The sequence below is a fragment of the Rutidosis leptorrhynchoides genome, chromosome 5, assembly GCF_046630445.1.
Source record: "Rutidosis leptorrhynchoides isolate AG116_Rl617_1_P2 chromosome 5, CSIRO_AGI_Rlap_v1, whole genome shotgun sequence".
Lineage (NCBI taxonomy): Eukaryota > Viridiplantae > Streptophyta > Magnoliopsida > Asterales > Asteraceae > Rutidosis > Rutidosis leptorrhynchoides.
Window position 1 is genome coordinate 427,994,357 of NC_092337.1, and position 8,674 is coordinate 428,003,030.

General features: G+C 36.5%; 1 non-coding gene across 1 annotated transcript; it reads left to right on the top strand.

The window, feature by feature from the left end:
- The first annotated feature begins 2,354 nt into the window (after window positions 1-2,354).
- On the top strand, window positions 2,355-2,461 carry LOC139851043 (small nucleolar RNA R71). The gene has a single exon (XR_011760407.1). It is a non-coding gene; the product is annotated as a small nucleolar RNA R71 (small nucleolar RNA).
- Window positions 2,462-8,674: the final 6,213 nt, after the last annotated feature.

The following is an 8,674-nucleotide window of genomic DNA, read 5'->3' on the forward strand; positions in this document are numbered from 1 at the left end:
TGGTGGCGTCATTTAATTTTCTATAATCTATACAAACACGCCATCCTGTTACAGTCCTAGTAGGAATAAGCTCATTTTTTTCATTTGTGATGACAGTCATGCCACCCTTCTTAGGTACACATTGAACTGGGCTTACCCATGGACTATCAGAGATTGGATAAATTAAACCTGCCTCTAGCATTTTAATAATTTCTTTCTTAACAACATCTTGCATATTAGGATTTAGTCTTCTTTGGCGATGCACATACGTTTTATGACCTTCTTCCATAAGGATTTTATGTGTGCAATACGAAGGACTTATACCTTTAATGTCATGAATCTTCCATGCAATGGCTGGTTTATGACCTTTTAGCACAAAAATGAGTTGAGATTTTTCATTTTTCGCAAGAGAAGACGATATTATTACAGGTAATTCAGATTCACCATGTAAATAAGCGTATTCCAAATGGGTTGGAAGTGGCTTTAACTCTAATGTCGGTGGTTCTTCTATCGATGATTTGTATCGATATCTGTCTTCTTCTTTTAGCATTTGAATTTCTTCTGTTGTTGGTTCATATCCATTAGCCATAAGTGTAGCTAACATTTCAGCTTCATCAATTGGTTCAGTTCCTTCTCCTAAAGAACATTCTCCTGTTCCTTATAATTCTGGAAATTCTTCTAACAATTCTGCATTTGAATCTATAGTTTGAATATAATAACATGTATCATCTGCAGATTGCGGTTGTTGCATGGCTCTATCTACAGAAAAGGTAACACTCTCGTCCTCTATACTTAAGATCAGTTTCTTACTGAACACGTCTATTATTGCTTTAGCCGTGTTTAAGAATGGTCTTACTAATATGAGAGGAACTCGAGAATCTTCTTTCATGTCCAGAATAACAAAATCTACTGAAAATACTAAAGTACCAACTTTAACTAGCATGTTCTCCATTATCCCTCTAGGATATTTTACTGATCGATCGGCTAGTTGTATGCTTATTCTTGTTGGTTTCAATTCTCCAAGGTCTAGTTTAGCGTATAGTGAATACGGCATTAGATTTATACTAGCACCTAAATCTGCCAATGCTTCTATTGAACTAAGACTACCCAGAAAACATGGAATTGTGAAACTTCCTGGATCAGATAATTTTTCTAGTATCTTATTTAACGGCACTGCAGAATAATTAGCATTCATAGTAACAGCCGAGAGTTCTTCCATTTTCTTTCTATTTGTGATTAGATCTTTCAAGAATTTGGCATATCTAGGCATTGTTGAAATCACATCAATGAAAGGAAGATTTACATTTATTTGTTTAAACATATCCAAGAATTTGGATTGCTCGGCTTCAAGTCTTTCTTTTCTCATTTTACTCGGGTAAGGAAGTGGTGGTTGGTATGGTTTAACATAAGATTTAGCCTTAACTGTGTTATCTTCATTAACCTTTTCAACTACCGGTTCTGTTTCCTTCTCTTGCTCAGATTGTGGTTCTTGTGGAGTAGGAATAGAGTCATCAGAAATTACAGGTATTTCAGGTGGTTTAAGTGTAATACCACTTCTTGTGGTAATGACTTTAGCTGTTTCATTCCGGGGGTTAGCATTTGTACCGCTAGGTAGACTTCCCGGTTTTCTTTCACCTATCAACCTTGCTAGGTTACTTACTTCTTGTTCCAGATTTTGAATAGAAGCTTGTTGATTTCTAAATGCTTGGGCATTTTGTTCATTCGTTTGTTTCTGAGATGTGAAAAACTGCGTTTGAGATTCAACTAGATTCGACATCATATCTTCTAGATTTTGCTTTTTATCATCGGTTTGTGGTGGTTTATTTTGAAAAATAGGTCTTTGCTGATTGTAAGGATTGTTGGATATTTGTTGATTGCTAGGACCTTGTTGGTTGTTGTATGAAACATTTCGGTTATAATTCTGATTTTGATTGTAGATTGGTCTTGGCGGTTGATAATTATTCTGATAATTATTTCCAGGCATTTGGTTCATGTATGAAACATTCTCTCTTTGTTCCATTGTTTATTCAATACTGAGACAATCTTTTGTCAAATGTGGTCCTCCACACTGCTCACAACTAATTCGTATTGAGTGAATATCTTTAGTCATCTTTTCCATTCGTCTCTCGACAGCATCTATCTTTGCAGAAATGGAATCAAAGTCATGGCTAGAATTGGCTCTAGCCGCTTTAGATGATCTAACGATATCTTTTTCTTGGTGCCACTCATGTGAGTGGGAAGCAGTGTTATCAATAATTTTTTAAGCTTCAGTTGCGGTTTTCTTCATAATGGATCCACCAGCTGCTATATCGATGTCTTTTCTTGTAGTGATGTCGCATCCTTGGTAGAATATTTGTACTATTTGATAAGTGTCTAAACCATGTTGCGGACATCCTCTTCACAATTTTCTAAATCTTTTCCATGCCTCATATAGAGTTTCATTTGGCTTTTGTGTGAACGTAACAATTTCACCTTGAAGTCTCACGGCTTTAGATGCCAGAAAGAATTGTTTAAGAAATTTTTCAACTAAAACGTCCCATGTATCAATCGCCCCTTCAGGTAATGATTCTAACCAATCTTTGGCTTCTCCCTTTAAAGTCCAGGGAAATAACATGAGATATATCTGTTCATCCTCCACTTCTCAGATTTCAAATAGAATACAGATCCTATTAAAAGTTCGAAGATGTTCATTTGGATCTTCCTTCGGCGCACCACTAAATTGGCATTGATTAGTCACCATGTGTAGGATTTGTCCTTTGATTTCATAATCTGGCGCATTAATGTCTGGTTAAGTAATTGCATGACCTTGGCCAGTGCGTTTAGCTCTCATTCGGTCTTCCATACTTAGAGGTTTCAGATTTTCCATGATTGAATTTGTTGAATCTGAATCACTAGAGGATTCTGATTTAATGGTTTGTTCCTCGACAATCTCTGTTTGAATGATTGGTGGTTCCGGAGGAAAGATTAATGGTTCAGGATCTCTGAATTGTCCCTGAATATCCTCCGGATTCTCAATTGTGAGGTCGGGTTCAAAAAATGGATTATCGGAAATTTGAATTGGAGTACTTGGTCGACTGGATGACGATTCTAAAGAAAAATCAACGGCGACAATATTGGCGAGATGTCTTGATCGAGTTACAGGTGGTGAACGTATGAAAGGTGGTGAACATTTTGCTCGGTGCATTCACTGAATATCCTATTAGTTATAAAAATAAAAATTATATAAGTTATCAAATTAATAGACTTTTCTGATTTTGCTCACATTTCGAATAGCCAATAATTGCAGCAGGTATCCAGGACCCTTTAAATCTGAAGCCCACAACTCGCCACTAACAAATCCAACTATTACTACGAACCAGAAAATTTTGGATGTCTATCAATTTAACCACTTAAAATAATTTTTCGTCGAGGTTTAAAGAAATTTTAGAGAAGAAATAGAAAATTCTATGTCCTAAAATCTAGAGCGTCAAGAAATAAGAAAGAAAAAGAGTGCGTCGAAAAACGTCGAAAAATAAAAGGTCGAAAAATAATAAAAAAAAACGTAGCTCGTCGAAACTTAAAAGTCTAAAAGTTGCGTCTAAAAGTATTAAAGCTTAAAAGGAATACTATATTCAAAACGGTAATAACTTAAAAAGTACTAAAATTTATAAAACGGCGTCGCAAAATTCTAAAGCACCTAAATCTTAATCTAAAAAAAAACTTAAGGGATTTTACGGCAAAGCCTAAAAATCTAGAAATAAAAATAACTACGGCAAAAACTATAACTTAAAACTAATTACGAACGAAAAATTATAAAATTACGCTTTAACGATTAAAAATATACAAAATATAAAAATAGGCTTAAAGTTATAAAAATACAATTTTTTATATAAAAATATTATTTTTATATTATTTATATAAAAGTATTAGTTTTATATATTTAATTAAACTTAATGAAACTTAATATTACAAATTAATTAAAACTAAAATTAATTAATTTAATAACTAACCCTAATTAGGGTTTAATATTAATAATAATTAATAATAATCCGTAATTAATGCAGTACCAGGTTCAGTTGGGAGTGTCAGAACCTCTCATGCGGTCGCATAAGTTTTATTCATATGGGCCATGCGATCGCATGACTCTTGGATCCGGGCCAGAAGTCTGAGCTGCAAGAGTGTCAGGCCCGTAAACTTTTTTACTTTTTTTTTTCTGTTTTTAATTTTCTGTTTTATAATTATATTAAGTATTTATATAAAATAAATAAAAACCTATATTTTTACAAACTAAAATAGAAATAGAAATATTTTATAATTTATATATTTTTAAACAAACTCTTAAAATTATATATTTAGTTTTTCTTTTTTATATATATATTTTTGAATTTTTAAAACGTATTTTTACAAAAATACTTTAAAACTTAATAAATTATATATATATATATATATATATATATATATATATATATATATATAGCGTTTCGCTTCCGGCGTTTAAGCAAGTCCCCGGCAGCGGCGCCAAAAATACTTGATGTGCGTAGAGGTGTATACGAAATAGTTATATTTTTACTAGGAAATACTATTAAATACGATACAATTTTACACAAGTTATTTATTTATTTATAGAGTGGAAATACCTAAACCTTGCTACAACACTTATAGGTAGTGTACCTAATCGTACAGTAGTGTAGTTTTTAGTAAGTCCGGTTCGTCCACAGGGAACTAGCCAAGTTTAACGCTATATTTTTTAAACTATATTTATATAAATATATATATATATATATATATAAGTAGAATTAGTATTATAAAAGGGGGTTTTTACCGTTTAATGACCGGTGTCGATTTTAAAACTTTAGTCGCAGTTAAAACCTAATGTAAAATAAAAAAAAAACTTAATTTAAAGCGTAAAGTAAATGACAATAATTAAAGTGCGATAAATTAAAGTGCGATAAATAAAATGACAATAAATAAAATTGCGATAATCAAAAGTGCAATTAAATAAAAAGGCAGAAAATAAAAGTGCGATGAAATATGAAATAAAGGAATTATGCTTATTTAAACTTCCGTAATCATGATGTTCGACGTGTTGATTTTAGTTTATTACCATGGGTTAATTGTCCTTTGTCCTGGATTATTCGATATGTCCATCTGGTTTTTGTTCATAATAGTCCATCAGTCATAAATATAAAGTGCGAGTATCCTAGTCAAATTATCATTATATCCGAAGTCAAATATTCCAACTAATTGGGGACTTAAACTATAATTACACTAATTTTCCTTGTATGTAATTCACCCATGTTTTAATAAGTCTATTAACTATTAATCCATTCCCGTGTCCGGTTAAATGAACGATTATTAGTACTTATAAATATCCCGCCCATTGTGTTCGATCGAGTGTATGTGGTTATTTATAGGTACGTCCAATTGTAAATCTTTATATTAAATTAACGAACTATCATTCAATTAAACAAATATAAAGCCCATTAATAGCCTATAGTCTAATTTCCACAAGTGTCGTTCTTTTGTCCAAACCCCAATTATGGTACAATGCCCAATTACCCCGTCTTTAATATTTAGCCCAACATCATGATTACTTCGATTTAAATAGGCATAATAATAACTTAGCTACGAGACATTAATTTAAAAAGGTTGAACATAACTTACAATGATTAATAATAGCGTAGCGTTACACGGACAGAATTTCGACTTACACCCTTACAACATTCGCTAACATACCCTTATTATTATTAAAATTAAAATTATAAATTATATATATATATATATATATATATATATATATATATATATATATATATATCGTAGAGATAGAGTGGATAGAAAAAGTGTCCAACATTCAACCAAAACACGCGAAATTTATAGGATGTCAGCTGATACTGTTCACCATGCGACCGCATGGATATTTCACTTCCAGGCCATACGATCGCATGGCCTGCTTTTCCAGCTCACATGCTTTTGTTTGTTTATTTGCCGACGGTTTATATATATAATATAATATATATATAATTTTAAGAATTATTTATATATTATATTATATTTATGTACATAGTTGACTTGTAATTTTTAGTCCGTTGCGTCGAGCGTTGAGAGTTGACTCTGGTCCCGGTTTCGGATTTTCGAACGTCCTTTCTTACAATTTAATATCTTGTACTTTGCATTTTGTGGCTCGTACTCTTGTAACTTTTAGACGTTTCTCATCAATAATTTGAACCACTTTGATTGTACTTTGTACTTTTGAGCTTTTTGGTTGTTTGCGTCTTCAATTCGTCGAATCTGTCTTTTGTCTTCACCTTTTATTATTTAAACGAATATTACTTGTAAATAGAACAATTGCAACTAAAAGCTTGTCTTTCTTGAGGGATAATGCTATGAAATATGTGTTCGTTTTTAGCATTATCAGTTACTTTGCCTAATACGTGCTTGCTTTATGACTTACTGACATGGAAAAAGTTATTTTTACTTGTTCAGATGTCGGATGCCCCGCCCACTATCATTCACTTGGAGAGCGACTCGGACGCATCGACCACCTCACCTACCGTTGTTGCTGACTCGATCCCGTCATCTACACCTTCCAGCGACTCCGGCGCTTCATCCTCTGGAGCCAGTAGCCATGCGCCCGGCCCAGTAATCACCTCTGATGGAGCCGAGGACCTACAGGAGATTCCAGCTCCACTTGCCCCAAGACCCTCGGAGCCACAGCACCATCCCGGTGGTACTGTGATTCCCGCTGAACTTGGGGAAGGTCCGGTCCATAATGAGCATAACCATTGGTGCCGACGCCTTCCAGATGGACATCTCGTGCCGCCTTCAGATATCGACTGATGATGGCCGCCCGAGGAGAGCCACCCGTGCAACCACCCCCAGCCAATTTAGACGACCCTTCATCCGACGACTCATCATCTAACGACTCCAGTGACGAGGATTCCGATGAGGACCCCGATGAGGCACATGTGCAACCACCCTCCACCCCGCCGAAGAAGCGGTATCGTTTCGACGGTACTGTTATTCCTGGGGTTAACGGAGGGAGATCATCCGCTAACGCACATGGATTGAGGACTAGAGTTACCGCCCGAAAGCGGCTTGTGCCGTATCCTGCTGATCCCTTCATCCGTAAGCCTTACCGCTTCGCAGCCTCTACTTCTGGAGTCGGACCGTCTGTACCACCAGCACCGCCTGCCCCACCATCTCCCTCTGTCGAGGAATTGACGAGGGAAGTGGAGATCCTCCGTGCTCGGGTAACTGAGCTCGAGGACCAGATGTCCCACATCATGGACATCCTACACCCACCATCACCTTAGGACTTTTGTAGTAGATTTCATTATGTAATCTCATTTGTAGTTTCATGTATTACTTATGTACTGTACGAACATATGCGGATGTATGCAACTTATTATTAATGAATGGAACTTTGTGTTGTTTAATTCTTGCACAGTGTTCTATTTGCATTACTGTGTGATGACTTTGTGGTATCTAAATCTATTTGTGTTACTTAATTAGCATGTGTTGTGTTGATTCCATGCTGGTTACCATATACTGTATTATTACTATTTGAATACCGAATTTTGACTTGAGTTAAAATTTTTGTTTAGAACATCAATGGCCAACGGTAGATCAACACCCACCGCAGCCCAAATCGAGGAAATGATCAATGAACGAGTCGCCACAGCTTTAGCGAAAATGAACCCCCAAGCTCCACCACCACCAGTTATCCAGCCCATTCGTAATGGATGCACATACAAAGAGTTTCAAAGCTGCAAGCCCCACAACTTTAGTGGAACTGAGGGGCCAGTTGGTCTCACTAGGTGGTTTGAGAAATTAGAATCTGTGTTCCGAGTTAGTAACTGCTCAGAGGCGAACAAAACCAAGTATGCTTCATGTACGCTGTCAGACGGCGCACTAACTTGGTGGAACACTCTGGCTCAAGCAAAGGGTATTGACGAGGTGTATACCACGCCGTGGGAAGATTTCAAGGGGGCCATGATTGAAGAATATTGCCCTAGGACCGAGATCCAGAAAATGGAGATTGAGTTTATGCAGTTGAAGGTTGTGGGAAACGACCTCGATGGTTACAACCGTAGGTATCTAGAATTAGCCCTGATGTGTCCTACCATGGTTACCCCGGAGTTTAAGCGTATGGAAAGGTACTTGTGGGGACTTCCTAAGTCCATTAAGGGAAATGTCACCTCGTCTAAGCCACCCAATGTCCCGAAAGCAATGCGCATGGCGCATACTTTAATGAACCAAATCATCATCGATGAACCGGAAAATGCAAAATCCGAAGCGGGTAGTAGTGATAAGCGAAAGTGAGATAACAACAAGGGTAGAGCCTATGATCAAAACCCAGCGAAGCGACATGAGGGTTTCAAAGGAAGAAACAACGGTGGGAACCCCAACCCGAACACTGGCTCAAACCCCAACTACAAGGGTACTCTACCACAGTGCAAGAGGTGCTACAAGCACCATACCGGGTACTGTAACGTTGTTTGTGAAAAATGCAAAAAGACCGGGCATATTGGCAGAGACTTCAAGATCACCACCATGACTGGGAAGCCGAACCCCAATGGACCAAGAAAGTGTTATGAATGCGGACAGACGGGCCACTTCAGAAATGAGTGTCCCAACAAGCGAAAGGACGGCGGACCACCGCATGGATGAGCTTTCAATGTAAATGCAAGGGATGCTTGTGAGAACCCCGACT